We start from the raw sequence: 20,061 nt of genomic DNA, 5'->3' as shown, positions 1-20,061 counted from the left end.
AGTGGTAGGTGAATGCTTCTTCTTGGACTTTGAGATGAACTCTTATCATGAAGGGAGTATAGCTCTCCAAAGTTCATCACAAATGGATTAAATTAATCCCAAGGGAACGCTCACAACTTACTTGTTGATCTTTAATTACATGTGTCTCAGAGGAGTAGCACAACAAATGCACAACTTTATTGAAGATCACAAACAGTTATACTCCCTCCGGGGTCAGGGAAAAGTCTTTCTGCAAACAGTGAGCCAAGTGCCTCATGGCTGATGAACTCATTTGTTTGTTTTTCTCCTTTGGCTTTCATGCTGTGTAACCAACAGTGAAGCAACAGGTTTCTTATGACATTCACAGTTAAGAAAATACAATCTTAAACTTGCACAGAGGAAAGAGGTTAGCTCAGTTTTCCCTTCTTATAGATTTCTCAGCTTCCAGTTTACCGTTGAAAAATAATTTGACATGAAATCATTATGGGGCCACCAGCGGTAGGTTCCGCCCCCAGCATGTGGCACTTCCGGCGCTGCTAGAATCTTTCAAAAATTAGCACCGCAGGGGGTTACTGCTAGGTTAGCGCGGGATAGTGGCATAGCCACCGGTGGGCCTGGGTGGGCTAAGGCAAAACCCACTTAGGTCTCAGGCCCACCCAACAGTAGCACATGTTTAGTGGTAGCAGGGCCATGCCAATATGGTAAGCGGGGTAAGCACCGCAGGGGGGCACTGACCTCTGGAGGGCGCCGCTGCGATGCTTACCCTCGCCGCTTACCTCAGCTCCGTGCCACCCTGGGGGCTTTAAATCTTTTACCTCTGATGGTCGCAGCAGCTGAGCAGCGTCAGTGAAAGCGCTGCCGACGTCTCCAGCCTTCCCTTCACACTCGTTTGTTCCCTCAGTGTTCCGCCCTCGCAAGGAAATGACGTCAGAAGAAGGCGGGACACTGAGGGAACGAACGAGCGAGCACAAAGGGAAGACTGGAGACGTCAGCAGCATTTTCACTGACGCTGCTCAGCTGCTGCGACTGTCGGAGGTAAAAGATTTAAAGCCCCCAGGGCGGTGCGGAGCTGAGGTAAGGGAAGGGCAGAGAGAGACATGGATGGGAGGGCAGGGCCCAGGGAGAGGAGAAATTGCTGGAAATGGAGGGGAGGGGAGAGAGGAGAATTGCTGGATATGGATGGAGGAGGATAGGGCAGAGAGGGACAAGGATGGACATGGATGGGAGGAAAGGCCCAAGGAGAGAAGAGAAATTGCTGGACATGGAGGGGAGGAGAGAGAGGAGACTTGCTGGATATGGATGGAGGGGAGGGAAGGGAAGACAGAGGAAGGAGATGCACATGGATGGAGGGGAAGGGAGAGAGAAGAAATGCTGGGCATGGATGGAGGGGAGGGAAGAGAAGAGAGAGGAAGCAGATGAGATGAGGGAAAAGGAAGAGAGGAGAAAAACTGCACATGGATGGAGAAAATAGGCAGAAATTGGATCCACTGGACAGTCAAGTCTGCAGAGGACCCAGCTTTTACTTATGGATATAGAGCAAGAAATGAAGAAGAAAGGAGGAAAGTAAAGAAATAAATGGAAAGGAAGCCCTGGAAACGGATTTAAGAGGACAGGTAGCAGCAGAATCAGATACTGGGCCAGCATGATCAGAAAAAGAAAGTCACAAGACAACAAAGGTAGAAAAAAATCATTTTATTTTCATTTTAGCGTTTGGAATATGTCCACTTTGAGAATTTACATCTGCTATCTTATTTTGCAATGTATAGCAATTTGTTTCTAAGAATATTGCTGACAATTCCTGTCAGTGTGGCAAGTGGTGAGCGATCATTTTCACGGTTAAGTATTTCGCAAGAAAGGCTTGTAAGCCTTGCCATGATTGCTATTGAGAATGATATATGTGCCCAGTTAGATATCAAAGATTTAATTACTAATTTCGTGAACATGAAAGCACGAAAAGCTAAGTGGTTGTAAACCCTCTATTTGTTGAGCAATCCCACAAAGATGCACTCCATCTTTCAGCTCCTATTTCCTTTGCATCTTGTGCCACACCGGTGGGGGTGGGGGGGACGCCAACTGATAGTCTGCAGGGGGGCACCACAGACCCTAGGCACGGCCCTGAGTAGTAGCTGGTGGGGATCCCAAGCTCCACCAGCTGAAGCTTCCCCTTGATGGTAACGAAAACGCTGCTCTCCATGATACTGGCAACTGCGCATGCTCAGTTTTCAGCACATGCCTGCTGCAGACTGCCAAGGTGGAGAGAAGCATTTTCCCACCAGCTGAGATCTTTTTTTGGTGGGAGGGGGAGAACACTTGGTGCCCACCCACTTTTTATTTATTTTTATTTTATTTTATTTGTTGCATTTGTATCCCACATTTTCCCACCTATTTGCAGGCTCAATGTGGCTTGCATTGTTCCGTAATGGCGATCGCCAGTTCTGAATCAAGAAATACATAATAGTGGTATTGTAGTAAAGTTTGTACAAGACAAAGTAAATTAAGCAGTCAAGTGTTAAAGATTTTTACCGGGGTAAAAAATTGCTTAGGCCCACCCAAAATCTGTCTGGCTATGCCCCTGGCGCGGGAGATCTTACTGCCACCTCAGTGGGTGGCGGCAAATGCTCCCCCAAAATGGCTGCAAAGCAAGTGCGAACTTACCACACAGGCATTTCTTTTTCCCACCTTTTTACCCGCTGCAGTAAAAGGGGACTTTGTGTGTGGCAAAAACTCGCACTGCTGCTAGCGCAGGGCCTCTTTTACCGCAGCTTAGTAAAAGGGGCCCGATCTTCTTGAAGGCGTCTTAAAATTATGTTGTTTAGTAAGCTAAAAACCAAGGAATCTATGAGAAGAGGGAAATGAACTGGTCAAGAGAGACTGATTTTTAATTGCATAATTTAATGATTATAATGTCATGTTGTTTTTTTTATAAGATTTTGTTTTACTGTTTTTATTGTTCTAGTTTTTCAATTGCTTAAAGATTGAGGATTGCGCCTACGTATAACTGTTGTAATCTGCCTTGCATGTTTTATCAAACAGAAAGAGCAGAATATAAATTATTAAATTAAATTATGCATTCATAATGGTATTTTAACAGAAAAGGCTTAAGCTAAGTCACTCAGGGCCCTGTTTACTAAGCTGCACTAAGGGCGCATTAGCGTTTTTAGCGTGTACTAATGATTAGGATGCGCTAAATGCTAAGTTGCCCATAGGAGCATATGGGTGACTCTAGTGTTTAGCATGTGCTAATTTTAGTGCGTGCTAAAAACGTTAGCACGGCTTAGTAAACAGGACCCTCCGCTTTCTGGAATAACATCATATGCTCTGGTATCTGTGTCATGCTATTGTAACCCTACTACTACTTATCATTTCTATAGCGCTACTAGATGTACGCAGCGCTGTACACTTGAACATGAAGAGACGGTCCCTGCTCGACAGAGCTTACAATCCAATTCTACCTGTTCCTAAGCGATCCCACATTCTTATCCCATGCCTTTTTAAATTCTGGAACAGTCCTCGACTCCACCACCACCCTTTCTGTGAAATAATACTTCCTTAGGTTACTCCTAAGCCTATTCCCTCTTAACTTTGTCATGTGCCCCCTCATTCCAGAGCTCTCCTTCATTTGAAAAAGGCTCTCTTCCTGTACATAAATGGCCTTGAGATATTTAAACGTTTCTATCATGTCTCCTCTCTCCCTCCTCTCTTCCAGCGTATACATGTTGAGGTTCATAAGCCTGTCCCTATCATTTTTTGCATTTAAAACTACTTATACTATCTGCCAAACCAGGAGTGGTCTCTTGTCTTCTTGATGAAAGGAGTGTGCTGCCTACAACCTCCCAGTTTTTGTTGGGCCTGATCCCAAATCTGCAAATTCTTTTTGTGAGCAGTCCCCCCCTTTCAGTGTCTGGACATACACTGGGACACACCTTACACAGGGATATGAGGGTTCATGACCTACTTACTTCTGCTAATACTCCCTGTAACCTAGGGTGGGTCATTTCATCTTTTACTTCCTTTGATGCAACTTAGATTGTGAGCCCCTTTTGGGCAGGAAAATAATTACAGTATCTGAATTGTGACTTGCCTTGAGCTTCAGTTTGGAAAAGGCCTGCAATTATGCCTGCAGCCCAATTCATATGTAAAATGGTATGTTTGATTCCAAGTAATTTTGCTGTCATACACTTGGCAATTGCAGCTAGTTTGTTCCATTTTTGAGAAGTTATCTTCAAACTGAGAAACCACAGATTACTATGTAAATAACAGAATCATTTACTCTATAAAGAGTATGCAAATCTACTTGAGGGAGTCTACGAAACAAAATACACAGCGAAAGACAGGAAAAATGGGAAGAAAACAAGGAAGGGCAGGGAATGGACTCCTACAGCATAGGAGGAACCACCTCTGTGAGTACCAGTGGGTGCTGAGCACCCCCAGAATTCAGCACACTCCATTGTGTCCAGAGAGGGATAATTTGTATTATTTGGCACCCCCAATTATTTTGAAATGTTGGCGCCTATGCCCTACAGTTCATGATGCACACATTTATTTATTTGTTACATTTGTATCCCGCATTTTCCCACCTATTTGCAGGCTCAATGTGGCTTACATAGTACCGTAAAGGCGTTCGCCAAGTCCGGTAGAGAAACAAATACACGGTGATGTTGTGGTCGATTAAGGTTCAGGCACAATGGGGATCGAAGAGAGGAGAGGTTATATAGAGGGGCATAATGGAATGGGGCAGGCCATCTTCAAGGCCGGCCCCATAAAGCGGCGTCCCAACTGTATTTTCGAAACAAGATAGCCGGCTATCTTTCGTTTCGATAATACGGTCGGAGCCGGCCAAATCTCAACATTTGGGCCGGCTTTAGAGATGGCCGGCATTGGTTTTCAGCGATAATGGAAACTAATGGCGGCGATCTCGAACCCGGCCAAATCCAAGGCATTTGGTCGTGGGAGGAGCCAGCAATTGTAGTGCACTGGTCTCCCTCACATGCCAGGACACCAACCGAGCACCCTAGGGGGCACTGCAATGGACTTCAAAAATTGCTTCCAGGTGCATACCTCCCTTACCTTGTGTGCTGAGCCCCCCAAATCTCCCCCCAAAACCCACTCCCCAAAACTGTACACCACTACCATAGCCCTAAGGGATGAATGGGAACACCTACATGTGGGTACAGTGGGTTTTTGGGGGGGTTGGAGGGCTTCCATTTACCACCACAAGTGTAACAGGTAGGGGGGGATGGGCCTGGGTCCACCTGCCTGAAGTGCACTGCACCCACTAAAAACTGCTCCAGGGACCTGCAGACTGCTGTCATGGAGCTGGGTATGACATTTGAGGCTGGCATAGAGACTGGCAAAAAAATGATTTTTAATTATTCTTTTTGGGTGGGAGGGGGTTGGTGACCACTGGGGGAGTAAGGGGAGGTGTTCCCCGATTCCCTCTGGTGGTCATCTGGTCATTTGGGGCACTTTTTGGAGGCTTGGTCCTAAAAATAAATGGACCAAGTGCAGCCGGCCAAGTGCTCATCAGAGCCGGCCTTCTTTTTTCCATTATCGGCTGAAGCCGGCCATCTCTTAACCATGCCCCTGTCCCGCACGCCCCCTTTAACTTTGGCCGGCTCTGCGACGGAAAGCAGTTGGAGCCAGCCAAAATCAGCTTTCGATTATACCGATTTGGCCAGGTTCAAAAGATGGCCGGCCATCTCCCGATTTGTGTCGGAAGATGGCCAGCCATCTCCTTCGAAAATAAGCAGGATAGTGTCCATTACGAGCTTTGGTTTTGCTGTGTTGCAGGGTGTAGACATTTATGTTGGGTCGGTAGGGTATGCCTTTTTGAACAGGTTGGTTTTTAGTGATTTCCTGAAGTTTAGATGGTCGTAGGTTGTCTTCACAGCTTTTGGCAGTGAGTTCCATAGTTGTGTGCTTATATAGGAGAAGCTGGATGCATAGGTTGCTTTGTATTTAAGTCCTTTGCAGTTTGGGTAGTGGAGGTTTAGGTATGTTTGTGATGATCTGGTTGTGTTTCTGGTTGGTAGATCTATGAGGTCTGTCATGTAGCCTGGGACTTTGCCGTAGATAATTTTGTGGACCAGGGTGCAGATTTTGAAGGTAATATGTTCTTTGATTAGGCGCCAATGCAGTTTTTCTCGGAGGGGTTTGGCACTTTCGAATCGTGTTTTACCAAATATCAGCCTGGCTGCTGTGTTTTGAGTGGTCTGGAGTTTCTTTGTGAGTTGTTCTTTACATCCCGCATAGATTCCGTTGCAATAGTCTGCATGGCTTAGTACCATTGATTGTATTAGGTTACGGAATATTTCCCTCGATAAGAAAAGTTTTACACGTTTAAGTTTCCACATTGAGTGGAACATTTTCTTTGTTGTGGAGTTCACTTGGCTCTCAAGTGTAAGGTTGCGGTCGATTGTAATGCCGAGTATTTTCAGGCTATCTGAAATAGGGAGGGTGTGGTCTGGGGTGTTTATGGTTGTGGGTTTGTACGTATTGTGTTGAGAGGAGAGGATGAGCAGTGTGTTTTGCCAGTGTTCAGTTTCAGTTGAAATGAGTTTGCCCATGAGTCCATAGTGTTCAGACTGAGCTTGATTTCATTGGTGATTTCTGTCAGATGATGTCTGAAGGGAATGTATATTGTGACATCGTCTACGTAGATGAATGGGTTGAGACCTTGATTGGATAAGGACTTAGCCAACGGGATCATCATTATGTTGAAAAGTATTGGTGATAGTGGTGATCCTTGAGGTACTCCGCAGTCTGCTTTCCACGGTGGTGATATGTTTGAATTTGATTTCACTTGGTATGTTCTGCTGGTTAGAAAACCCTTGATCCAGCTGAGTATATTTCCACCAATCCCGATGTAGTCTAGGAGTCTTAGTAGTATATCGTGGTTTACCATGTCGATTGCGCTCGACATGTCGAATTGGAGGAGAAGTATGCTTTTACCTGTAGCTATTTCCTGCTTGAATTTGGCCAGGAGAGTGACTAGCACAGTTTCATATAATATAGTAATATAGTAGATGATGGCAGAAAAAGACCTGCATGGTCCATCCAGTCTGCCCAACAAAATAAACTCATATGTGTATACCTTACCTTGATTTGTACCTGCCTTTTTCAGGGCACAGACCGTACAAGTCTGCCCAGCAGTATTTCCCGCCTCCCAACCACCAGTCCCACCTCCCATCTCCGGCTCTGGCACAGACCGTATAAGTCTGACCTCCACTATCCTCGCCTCCCAACTACCAACCTCTCTTCCCCCACCTGCTCCGCCACCCAATTTCGGCTAAGCTTCTGAGGATCCATTCCTACTGCACAGGATTCCTTTATGCACATCCCACGCGTGTTTGAATTCCGTTACCATTTTCATCTCCACCACCTCCCGCGGGAGGGCATTCCAAGCATCCACCACCCTCTTCGTGAAAAAATACTACCTGACATCTTTTTTGAGTCTGCCCCCCTTCAATCTCATTTCATGTCCTCTCGTTCTACCGCCTTCCCATCTCCGGAAAAGATTTGTTTGCGGATTAATACCTTTCAAGTATTTGAACGTCTGTATCATATCACCCCTGTTCCTCCTTTCCTCCAGGGTATACATGTTCAGGTCAGCAAGTCTCTGCTCATACTATGCCCTTAAGTTCAATTCCTTCAGATAAGAATTGCTGAGGCCTACAGTGCTGGCTCAAGGGATTGTGGCACCCTAAGCCAACTGTTGCTCTCCTGGTTTGCATCCTGTCTCTGCCCCACCCCCACCCCGCCAACATCAGCTCTGCCTGCTCTTAATACAGAGGCAAGAGCATGTTGCTTCGGTCTCACTGCCATGCTCTCCTCCATATTCAGCCAGCAGAACTGCCCCAGGTTTAAATGCAAGATTAGGAAGTACCTGTTCTCATGTTTTAATCTCTGGCAGCGCTGGCGGTTACGCAGAGAAGAGAGCACAGTGGTCAGAGCAAAAGACGCTTTTGCCACTGTGAAGGCTGAGCCAGTGAAGTAGGCTTTAGTATCCTAAACTAGTGCCCTACTTGTCACATGTTTTGAGCCTGCCTTGTGGGCTGGATTCTGATAGGGCTTGAAAAACGAAGTTAAGATAAAAAAAATAAAAAAAATCAAACTAGGAAATTGCTTCCCATTTCAGACTGGCAGAAAAACGCACAATGTTCTTGCCAAGCACTTTCGTAACTGTGAATTGTAATTCTGCTTCCAGAACTCTGCTCACTGACAGATCTGTGCACATGATGGTATTTAGAAAGGATGATTTTTGCTACAGAACAACTGATGAGGATGAATGAACACGTTTCATCTGCTTATTACATTGTGTATGCTAATTTACATTCCAGGTAAGTCACTCATCAAAGCACAACATTTTGGTTGCATGTCAATGGGATGGAGGAGTGGCCTAGCGGTTAGAGTGGTGGACTTTGGTCCTGGGGAACTGGGTTCAATTCCCACTGCAGGCACAGGCAGCTCCTTGTGACTCTGGGCAAGTCACTTAACCCTCCATTGCCCCATGTAAGCCGCATTGAGCCTGCCATGAGTGGGAAAGCGCAGGGTACAAAAAAAAACTCAGTGGACGTCACAAATTGATCCCAGGTGCATAGCTTCCTTACCTTGGGTGCTGAGTCCCCCCAAATCCCCCCAAACCCACTCCCCACAACTTTACAACACTACCATAGCCCTTAAAGGGTAAAGGGGGGCACCTAGATGTGGGTTTTGGAGGGCTCCCATTTACCACCACAAGTGTAACAGATGGGCCTGGGTCCGTCTGCCTGAAGTGCACTGCAGTACCCACTAAAAACTGCTCCAGGGACCTGCATACTGCTGTGATGGATCTGGGTATGACATTTGAGGCTGGCAAAAAAATGTGTTTTAATTTGTTTTTTTAGGGTGGGAGGGGGTTGGTGACCACTGGGGGAGTAAGGGGAGGTTATCCCTGATTCCCTCCGGTGGTCATCTGGTCAGTTCGGGCACCTTTTCAAGGCTTGGTCGTGAACAAAAAGGGACCAAGTAAAGTTGGCCAAATGCTCGTCAGGGCCAGCCTTCTTTTTTCCATTATCGGCCGAGGACAGCCACCTCTTAACCACGCTCCCGTCCCGCCTTCGGTACACTGCCGACACGCCTCCTTGAACTTGGGCCGTTCCTGCGATGGAAAGCAGTTGAAGCCGGCCAAATCTCCCGATTTGTGTCGGAAGATGGCCGCCCTTCTCCTTCGAAAATAAGCAGTCAGTCTCCTTTCCTTTTTCTTGGAGTCTATCTCAAGGAGGTTCTTAATCTAACCTCCTTGCAGGGTTGCCAGATGGGAAAAAATTTCCCAGCCCAACCCACGCCCTAAAGGAGCCCAAAGATAGCCCAAGCTGCCCAATGGGCTATCTGAAGTGCGCTACCTCTTCCCACGTGGCTCCTACCTCTGTTCTCCAGTCCACCGCGGCACTCTTCTCCTCCACATGACGTGTCATGTGCTGCTATCAATGCGACTCGCTCCTCCTCTCTAAGCAGACCAGATCATCTGCATGATGTGTCATCATCAGCTGATAATGACCTCATCACCCACCTCACCCTATTGGTCAGATTTGGAGCCGGAATGAGGCTTGAGATGTACCAAGCTTCATTCTCGTTCCAGATTTGACCAGTAGGGTGACAGACTGAGGAACCAATGAGTGTGCAGCCAAGAAAACAAAATGCCCAAAATGTCGCAACCCGTGACTGTCAGAAACTGCCCGCGGCCAGCTCAAAATAACCTGCCCGATTCCACGGGAAAACTGTCAACCCTGCCTCCTTAGTCTATCTGCTGCTGTTCCTCTCCGCATTGGCAGCTGCAGGCAGGAAGTGCCTCTATCCTAGGTTACAGTAGCTCCCTCCTCCCCCTGAAGCCCATCAGTCAGATACAGCCAGCCAATAGGCTGCAAAGCAGTTCTCTTCTTTCCCTGTAGACCATTGGTCATCCATTCCAGCCAATAGGCTACAGGGGGAAGCAGGAGCAGTAAGGGATACAGAAAAAATCCCTTCCTGCCTTCCTTTGCTACTGTGAAGCATGGAGATTTCTGCCCCTTAAGACGGGGGAATTGATCGACCTCCCTGCTAGAAACAGATCTATTTCTTCACGAACTTATCTTAACCTACACCTTCCCAATTGTAGAGGAATTAAGTACAAGACCTACTACGCATCCAGTTTCTCCTTTTTGGGCAGCCAGCTTTGGAACGCTATACCCAGACCAATCCGATTAATAAACGACTTCTTGCCCTTTAGAAAAATGCTAAAAGCTCATCTCTTTAAGCAAGCCTACCCTAATGCCCCAACCTAATCTCGCCAACCTCCACTCCCAATTCTGTTCTGACTTAAATACCAACCTCCCATCCTTCTCTTTCCATCTCTCCTTAATTTTATCCCTCCTTACCCTTTCTCCCAAATTACACTATCCTATCCTGTCTACCCTCTTTTACCCTAGTCATATATTATCTAGCTCAACTTATCATACACTACTAAGCCCAACTTTACATTGTTTTACTACTGTTTTATTAAAATTCTATTAACTTTGTATTTTAAATTACTATGTAAGCCGCATTGAGCCTGCATTGTGTGGGAAAGCGCGGGGTACAAATGTAATAATAATAATAATAAAGTATATCATAGAAATATTGAGGGTGGCCGAGCACCCACAGAGCTGGTGCTTATGTACTCACCCATTTTGAGACAAAATAAATTAGCCACCTGAATCAGTAAATCAATCATAGCTGCCATGAACAAGTCGTGACAACTTCAGGAGATGCCGTTCTGACTCATCATTTCATACTTTACAGCCCGGTGGCTTTAGTCATATCCACATGTTCTACCTAGCTTGCTTCAGCTTCCAGCATGCACCGTACCTGACGCAGTGACTGCAGTGGTGGGGGGTCGTGGTCCTGAGGATGAACCGGTGCAGCTCGTCCTTTGTAATGTTAGTTTGGGGAATTTCAACTGCAGGAAAACCGGAATCATGACAAAAAGCTGTCATAGCAAAATCATAAAAGAAACCAGCGCCGCACCCAAAGAGGGGCATAATCGAACGACAACGTCTATCTCCATGGGCGTTTATCTCCGAGAAAGGGTCCGTGAAGGGGCGGACCGAACCGTATTTTCGCAAAAAAATAGACGTCCATGTTTTATTCGACAATTTGTGAGCTGGGCGTTTTTGTTTTTCAGCGATAATGGAAAATGAAAGCGCCCAGCTCAAAAATGAATAAATCCAAGGCATTTGTTCGTGGGAGGGGCCAGGATTCGTAGTGCACTGGTCCCCCTCACATGCCAGGACACCAACCAGGCACCCTAGGGAGCACTTTTACAAAAACAAAAAAAAACGTTAAAAGAGCTCCCAGGTGCATAGCACCCTTCCCTTGTGTGTTGAGCCCCCCAAACCCCCCTCAAAACCCACTGCCCACAAGTCTACACCATTACTATAGCCCTAAGGGGTGAAGGGGGGCACCTACATGTGGGTACAGTGGGTTTGGGGGGGTTGGACGACTAAGCATTAAGCAGCACAATTGTAACAGGTAGGGGGGGATGGGCCTGGGTCCACCTGCCTAAAGTCCACTGCACCCCCTAACAACTGCTCCAGGGACCTGCATTCTGCTGCCAGGGAGGTGGGTATGACATTTGAGGGTGAAAATAAAAAGTTGTGAAACATCATTTTTTTGTGGTGGGAGGGGGTTAGTGACCACTGGGGAAGTCAGGGGAGGTCATCCCCGATTCCCTCTGGGGGTAATCTGGTCATTTAGGGCACTTTTTGGGGCCTTATTCGTGAAAAAAACAGGGTCCAGGAAAAGTGCCCTAAATTCTAGCTACAAACACATACTTTTTTTCCATTATCGGCGAAAGGCGCCCATCTCTCTTCAGCCGATAACCACGCCCCAGGTCCGCCTTCGCCACACCTCTGACATGCCCCCATCAACTTTGTCCGCATCCGCGACGGAGTGCAGTTGAAAACATCCAAAATCGGCTTTGGCTTATACCGCTTTATTCGTTTTTGTGAGATAAACGTCTATCTCCCGATTTGGGTCGCAATATAGGCGTTTTTCTCTTTCAATTATAAGCTGGAAAGCCACATTTCTCCTCTGCACGTGGTACATTTTTCAAAATTGGAAGAGAAGGTGGATTTCTACAGATTGTTTGCCCTGGGCTTGAAGTTGTTGGTTTTTTCATATCCGAGTATAAATTCAGATGGATTCATATTTTTATGCAAGGATGCTTGCAAGGCCCTTACTCATCTAGTATGCTTCTGCCCTCAGGGTCATACCAAGTTAGAGCAGACAGAAGGTGCATATTACTACTACTACTCAGGGGCGTAGCCAGACACCCAATTTTGGGTGGGCCTGGGCCCAAGATGGGTGGGCAGAAGAACTCCGCCTTGTCCTACAAGTAATTTGGTCTCTCTCTCTCTCTTGCCTGCAAGCCATATGGTCTCTCAAACATCCCCCTCCCCCACATACCTTTTAAATAGCAGGTTTTCACTGGCAACCAGCAGCAACTAATACACAGTGCTCATGTTGGCTCCACAGCCTTCCCTCTGATCAGTGTTGCCAGGTGGGCGGTTTTACCGCCCAATTGGGCGGTTTTCCGCGACCCGCCGCGGGAAATTTTTGCCCGCGGCGGGTTGCGGTTTTTTGGGCTGTTTTTGGGCTTCAGGGCGGTTTTTTCGGCCGCGGGGGGGGCGGGGTTAGTGACGTTTTTGGGCGGGGTTAGTGACGTTTTGGGCGGGGTTAGTGACGTGGGAGGCGGGGCCGGTGACGGGGAGGCGGGGCCGGTGACGGCGGGGGCGGGGTTGATGACGGCGGGGGCGGGGTGATGACGCGGGGGTGGGGGTGTTAGGGGCGGGGTTTGTGTTTGGGCGGGTTTTGGGCTGGTTTTGGGGCTGGATTGGGCTGGCAAAAAATTTTCCACCTGGCAACCCTGCCTCTGATGCAACTTCCTGTTTCTGCATAAGCAGGAATACATCAGAGGGAAGGCTGCAGGGCTGGTGCGAACAGTATGTATCAGTCGCTGCTTGTAGCAGGCAAAGATCTGATATTTAAAAGGTATGCAGGAGGGACAGTTGGGAGTTTTCAGCTGGTGGGGCTTGGGAATCCCTGCCAGCCGCATTAGAGATGTGCTGCTACTGGGTGGGCCTGAACCCAAAGTGGATGGGCCTGGGCCCACCCGGGCCCACCCTTGGCTACACCACTGCTACTACTACTACTATTTAGCATTTCTATAGTGCTACAAAGCGTACGCAGCGCTGCACAAACATAGAAGAAAGACAGTCCCTGCTCAAAGACAAAAATAAAGCAAACAAATCAATTAATGTTTAGAGGAAGAGGAGAGGAGGGTAGGTGGAGGCGAGTGGATACAAGTGGTTACAAGTCAAAAGCAATGTTAAAGAGGTGGGCTTTCAATCTAGATTTAAAGATGGTCAAGGATGGGGCAAGACGTAGGGGCTCAGGAAGTCTATTCCAGGCATAGGGCACAGCAAGACAGAAGGAGCGAAGTCTGGAGTTGGCAGAAGGGAACAGATAAGAAGGATTTATCCAGGGAACGGAGTGCACGGGAAGGGGTGTAGGGAAGGACGAGTGTGGAGAGATACTGGGGAGCAGCAGAGTGAGTGAGTACAATTATAGGTTAGTAGAAGAAGTTTGAACAGGATGCGAAAACGGATAGGGAGCCAGTGAAGCGACTTGAGGAGAGGGGTAGTATGAGTAAAGCATCCCCCTTCCAGGGATGGCTGTATTGGTACAGCCTGCCCCGTTATAAAGTAGAACCCCTAGTGGGCAGTGGTGTTGGGAGAGGAGTAGGTGCAGAGAGGCCAAGGGCGAACCATCCCAAAGAGTGAGATTTACCGTTGCAAAGACTGATACGGAGATGCATCAACAAAACATGGAAGAACCGAAAATGTAAAAGTCACATAGTAAACTTACCGATTTATAAAAAAAATGACGGATGCTCTAAAAAAACAACTTGCAAATGGTCGGCGCGGTATTAAAAAGGTGGATGCATGAAAGTATCGCTAATCTGGTGAAATCCCCGCTAGCAGTGTAGGAAACGCATGCGCACAATAGTCATTCGCTAAACACACGGTATCACTGTGGCTGTTGTACGCAGGTCACACATCGTAGACGTGCGTCCGGGGCGTGTTGTTGGCTCGTTAAGTTTTGTGCATCTACCCCTGAGAGTTTTCAGACGGCACATCCAAGGTATGAATCTAGAATGATTTAATTGTAGTATTGCTTTCCAAATCAATCAATCAAGGCAGCATTAAATGGTAGTGGTTTTCCTTTGCAGCCTATGAAAGAATACAGACAAAGTGGGGAGCGATTTGGTTAAATATTTTGAGCTGAAAATTGTTTTACACCCAATAGTTAAAAGTATGTACATCAGTTTCAGAACATATGTACTTGCAGTAAAAGGGAAAAGGGACGCAACGAGAAAGCAGTGGACAGGAAGGTGTGCTCAGATTTCTTCCTGCTGGTTGGACCACTTGGTTTACTTCCCTAAAGCTTGCTTTTCATGAAAGCAGTGATCAAGAGCAGTGCACTGGTACTGAAGCTCTGATGAGTGAGAAATAGGGCTCAAAGACAGACTTAGCATCTCTGTTGTAATACTAGAAGGAGTCAAACTAGGGTTACCATATTTTGTCCCCCAAAAAGGAGGACACATGCCCCGCCCCCTTTCACACCCCCACCCCGCCCCCTTTTGACGCCCTCGCTCCGCCCTCTGTCACATTTTCCCCTCCCCCTGTCACACACCCCGTCACTTCCCCACCCCGTCACCCCCCTCCCCTTACCTTATTACTGCCCTGGTGGTCTAGTGACCTCTTCGGGACAGGAAAGAGCCCCCTCTTTCCTGCCCGGAGCACTGCCCTGCATGCATCCTTCCTGTTCGTGATCTCGGCGCCGATTCAAAATGGCTGCCAAGAGTTGAAGTCTCGCGAGGTCATGTCAACTCTCGGCGGCCATTTTGAATCGGCGCTGAGATCACGAACAGGAAGGATGCATGCAGGGCAGCGCACCGGGCAGGAAAGAGGGGGCTCTTTCCTGCCCCGAAGGCAGAAGAGGTCACTAGACCACCAGGGCAGTAGTAAGTAAGGGGAGGGGAGGCCCAGCCCATGGGCCTCAGATTTGTTATGTTTTGTCTTGTGTGAAGACTCTATTAATTCTTGTTTGTGTCCAGTGTGAAGTGAATATGACGGTTCAGAGGTTTTTACCTATCTCTGAGCCTGCGGAGTGGAACACTATAATGGCCTTCAATCTGAGGGGAACAGACCTAAAAAGCCTCACTCTGGATCTGGACTACTGGTTGTATAAGATTTTTCTTAATTGGAAGCGTCTGTATGTGAAAGTGATCCCAGAAAAGAGAGACTGTGTGGAACCAGGAGGGACCAGGTTGACCTTAGCCCCAAGGAAGACGTTTTACTCCCTCCTCCACCACTAAGGAATGGGGGGGGGAAGGGGCCGCTAGACCACCAGGTGGGGGGGGGGGGGGTTGGGCTTGCGGCACTCTGGGCCACCAGGGTTTTATTTTTTGGGTGTAAGGGGGGCTAGAGATACACTGGATCTCCAGCCCCCCATTGCCCCTGAGTTGGGGTGGATCAGGGGGACTAGAGGTCGCTGGCTTGGGGGGCGGGACTTGGGTTCCGGACCTGTTGGGAGGATGGGGGAAGCCTGCTAGCATGCTTCTCAAACCTTAACGCCAGCTCTGAGAAGAGACAGCTGAGGGGAGACATGATAGAGGTATGTATATAAAATAATGAGTGGAGTGGAACAGGTGGATGTGAAGCGTCTGTTCACACTTTCCAAAAATACTAGGACTAGGGGGCATGTGATGAAATTACAGTGTAGTAAATTTAAAACAAATCGGAGAAAATTTTTCTTCACCCAACGCGTAATTAAACTCTGGAATTCGTTGCCGGAGAACGTGGTGAAGGCGGTTAGCTTGGCAGAGTTTAAAAAGGGGTTAGACGGTTTCCTAAAGGACAATTCCATAAACCGCTACTAAATGGACTTGGAAAAATCCACAATTCCAGGAATAACATGTATAGAATGTTTGTACGTTTGGGAAGCTTGCCAGGTGCCCTTGGCCTGGATTGGCCGCTGTCGGGGACAGGGTGCTGGGCTCAATGGACCCTTGGTCTTTTCCCAGTGTGGCATTACTTATGAGATGGTGTGGGTTTTGCAGCGGGAGCAGCACCAATGTTTGGCCCGCTGCCCGCTGAGCATTGGGAAGAAATAGATAATGCACCGTTTAGCATCCATTTGCATGCTCATTGTGTTCAGAGCTGGCCAACGTGTTCTTACACGCACTGGCCAGCTCTGATCATAGGGGGGAGAGCAAATGCAGGCGCTGGTAGGACGCTATTGACTTCTAGCACCTGTGTTTGCTTTTGATCATCTGCCCAACAGAGAGGTGTAACCTGCATTGGAGCAGCAAGTACAATTCTAACCATCTTACTGGGCAGACTAGATGGTATACACTGGTCTTTACTTTGCCACAAAGTTTTACTATGGTCTGCTAAAGACACAGCACTTTCTTTCAGACTACTATCCATTAGTGTTTCTATGTTTTGCAGTGGGGGGGGGGGGGGTTACTTACATAGTAACATAGTAGATGACGGCAGATAAAGACCTCTAAGGTCCATCCTGTCTGCCCAACAAGATAAACTCATTACACATGGTATGTGATACTTCATATGTATATCTGACCTTTATTTGTCCTTCTGTGGATCTGTTCCTTCTGAACAGGATTCCTTTGTGGTTATCCCATGCATTTTTGAATTCCTTTACCATTTTCATCTGCACCACCTTCTGTGGGAGGGCATTCCACATATCCACCACCCTCTCTGTGAAAAAATACTTCCTGACATTATTCCTGAGTCTGCTCCCCTTCAACCTCAATTCATGTCCTCTGGTTCTACCGCCTTCCCATCTCCGGAAAAGGTTTGTTTGCGGATTAATACATTTCAAATATTTGAATGTCCACACTACAGGTGTATTTACCCAGCACATAGCACATCAGTCTAACAAGGTTGTCCTGCGTACTTAATACATTCATTGCATGTGGCACAAAATGCAGCAGGACCCGTGCTTGCTGGATCTTCTAGATTTTCTCACATGCCTTCGATTTGGAAAGAGCTTCACTGGCTAACGATTAATTGGAGAATCCAATTTAAGGTTTTGGTTTTGATTTTCAAAATACTGAATTCTCTGGCTTCAGTTACTTTCTTCCATGCTACAAATTTATCAACGTGCTCATACGTTCTGCTCTGCAGAAAAATCATTATTATTAAAGTACCACCTTTAAAGGGATTAAGTTGGATTTTCTTGTTTCTCCATATTTTATGTAGCAGGACTGATGTTGTGGAATTCTCTTCCTTAATATCTTAGAATGGTAACACGTTTGCTGCAGTTTCGTAAACAGTTGAAAACGTTTCTTTTTATGGCTACTTTCGAACCATATTATTCCCGTTTTCTTCTTTTTATTTGATTACGTCGATTTCATTGTTTTTCTTGTATCTGTTTTGTATGTTTTATTGATTATCATGTTTATTTTGTATGCCGACGAGAACTGTGGATTGTGCGACCTATAAATATTTTAAATAAATTAGGGGCCCTTTTACAAAGCAATGGTAGAGCTGATGCGCAGGTAGCATGCGCCACTTCGGCACTACCGCCAGCGTAGCGTGGGTGCCCAGCGGTAGTTCCGAAGTTGGCGCAGGCTGTTTCCCGTGGTAGAAAATAATTTTGAGCATGAGGGCATTCTCAGCAGTGATCAGCAGCGCGGCCACATTGGCGCATGTTGCATGATTACCACATGCGTTTCACGTGAGCCTTACTGCTAGGTCAATGGGTGATGGTAAGGGCTGAGCCTTTTAATTTTACCGCACGGCCATTTGCTGCCCCCTTAGAAAAAAGCCTTTTTTACCCGCTGTGATAAAAAACGACCCAGCGTGCACCAATTTCACATGTCCACAACAGGGGTGTAGCTACGTGGGGCCAAGGGGGCCTGGCCCCCGTAGATTTGGCCCTGTACCCCCCTGCTGATGACCCTCTCGACCCCCCTCCTGCCGCCAACCCGCCGACGCCGTCTGCTACCTTTGTTGGCGGGGGACCCCAACTCCCGCCAGCCGAGGTCCTCTTCTTCCTTCGTTCTGTTTCTGAGTCAACGTGCAGGATGTCAGAAACAGAACGAAGGAAGAAGAGGACCTCGGCTGGCGGGAGTTGGGGTCTCCCACCAGCAAAGGTAGGTAACAGCGGGTTGGCGGCGGGAGGAGGGGGGTCGAGAGGGTCTTTGGCAGGGGGGGCAAAGTTGGTGGTGGCGGCAGCGGCGGGGTCGGCAATGGTGGGGGGTGGGTGGCGCCAATGGTGGGGGGGGGTCGGTGGCGGTGCCGGGGGGGGGCTAAAATGTGCCCCCTCACCTTGGGATCTGGACCCCCCTCCCGCCGAAGTCTGGCTACGCCCCTGCCATATAGGTATTTATCTGCCGTCATTTACTATGTTACTATTGTGACATCCCTGGGTCTGGGGGCTGAGCTGACAGGAGTCCCCTTCGAGCAGGCTCCATCAGTCTCTGAATGTTTGATGCCTGGCGCCTCTATCTAGAGAGGAAGGATGTTGGTAGGTAGGATTTCCTTCCCTTCCCCCTAGGAAAAATGAAAAACAAGTGTGAACAAGGTTGGCCAGCAGTATTTACAAATGTTATTAATTTATTCTACTAGGTTTACACAGAGCTGGTATAAGACAATCTGGGGCCCAGGGCAGGAATTTTATTTTTTGTTACATTTGTACCCTATGCTTTCCCACTCATGGCAGGCTCAATGTGGCTTACATGGGGCAATGGAGGGTTAAGTGACTTGCCCAGAGTCACAAGGAGCTGCCTGTGCCTGAAGTGGGAATCAAACTCAGTTCCTCAGGACCAAAGTCCACCACCCTAACCACTAGGCCACGGAGGGGTTCCCAAATCCCCTGGCAGGCTGTACCTGACAGTGTTGTTCTTCCTACCACCAGTCTTCTTAGTGGGAACATAGTCTGAAATAAACCACCGTAAGTGATTAAACTGCTCAGACTTCTGTGTCCAACGGAAGGCTATGAAGCTCCAGTACAAGCATGACTAGAAGTGCTATATTAAACTGAAATGATAAATAAATGATACTGTGACCACTGAAATGCAAAGCAGATTGTAAGAGAAATATGCAAATGCCACCTGGAATTCCAGATTCCTTTTTTAATTAAAGAAACTGAACAGATTGCTTTCCAGATCTGGTATTTTCCATTCTTGGCCTAGATAACTGACAAGTCTTCCAGTTCAAGATCTGTGTTACAAATGCATCTGTTGTGGTTTATCTATATTTGTCTTGTACAATGCCGCCTACATTGCAGAAACTATTTAAAAATAGTAATAATTAAAAAAATGAACAGTAATAAGTGACCAAGAAAAGTCTGGGGACTGAAGAGGAGGCTTTGATGGACGTTTTCAACCAGGCCTTTAATAGAAGACCTAAATGAGAATGGCCTGCACATACTCTAGCAGGACATGTTTACCCGCTCCTACCCTAGCTAAGATGATGTTCAAGCACCTTTCTGACCTCATTTGCAACTTTCTTTAAATTCATCCCCTTATTTTCTTACTCCTGTTACTCTGTCTTATCTATCTACTAGTAAAACAGGCCCGTTTCTGACACAAATGAAATGGGCGCTAGCAAGGTTTTCCTCGGAGTGTGTATGTTTGAGAGAGAGAGAGAGTGTGTGTGTGAGAGAGAAAGTGTGTGTGAGAGATGGAGTGTGTGTGTATGTGTGTGTGTGTGTGTGTGAGTGAGAAAGAGAATGAGTGAGTGAGAGAGATAGACAGAGTGTGTGTGTGTTTGTGTCAGAGAGAGAGAGAGAGTGTGTGAGAGACAAGAGTGTATGTGTGTGTGAGAGTGAGTGTGTGTGTGAGAGAGAGATAGAGTGTGTGTGAGAGAGAGAGAGAGTGTGTGAGAGAGAGTGTATGTGAGAGACAGAGAGTGAGTGAGTGTGTGTGTGTGGGGCTACGAGTTCCATGACCCTCTCCTTTCCTCCCTCCCTCTCCTCCCCTTCCAGGCCCCC

The sequence above is a fragment of the Microcaecilia unicolor genome, chromosome 5 (genome assembly GCF_901765095.1).
Source record: "Microcaecilia unicolor chromosome 5, aMicUni1.1, whole genome shotgun sequence".
Taxonomy (NCBI): domain Eukaryota; kingdom Metazoa; phylum Chordata; class Amphibia; order Gymnophiona; family Siphonopidae; genus Microcaecilia; species Microcaecilia unicolor.
Note: the sequence above shows the minus strand (reverse complement) of the source record.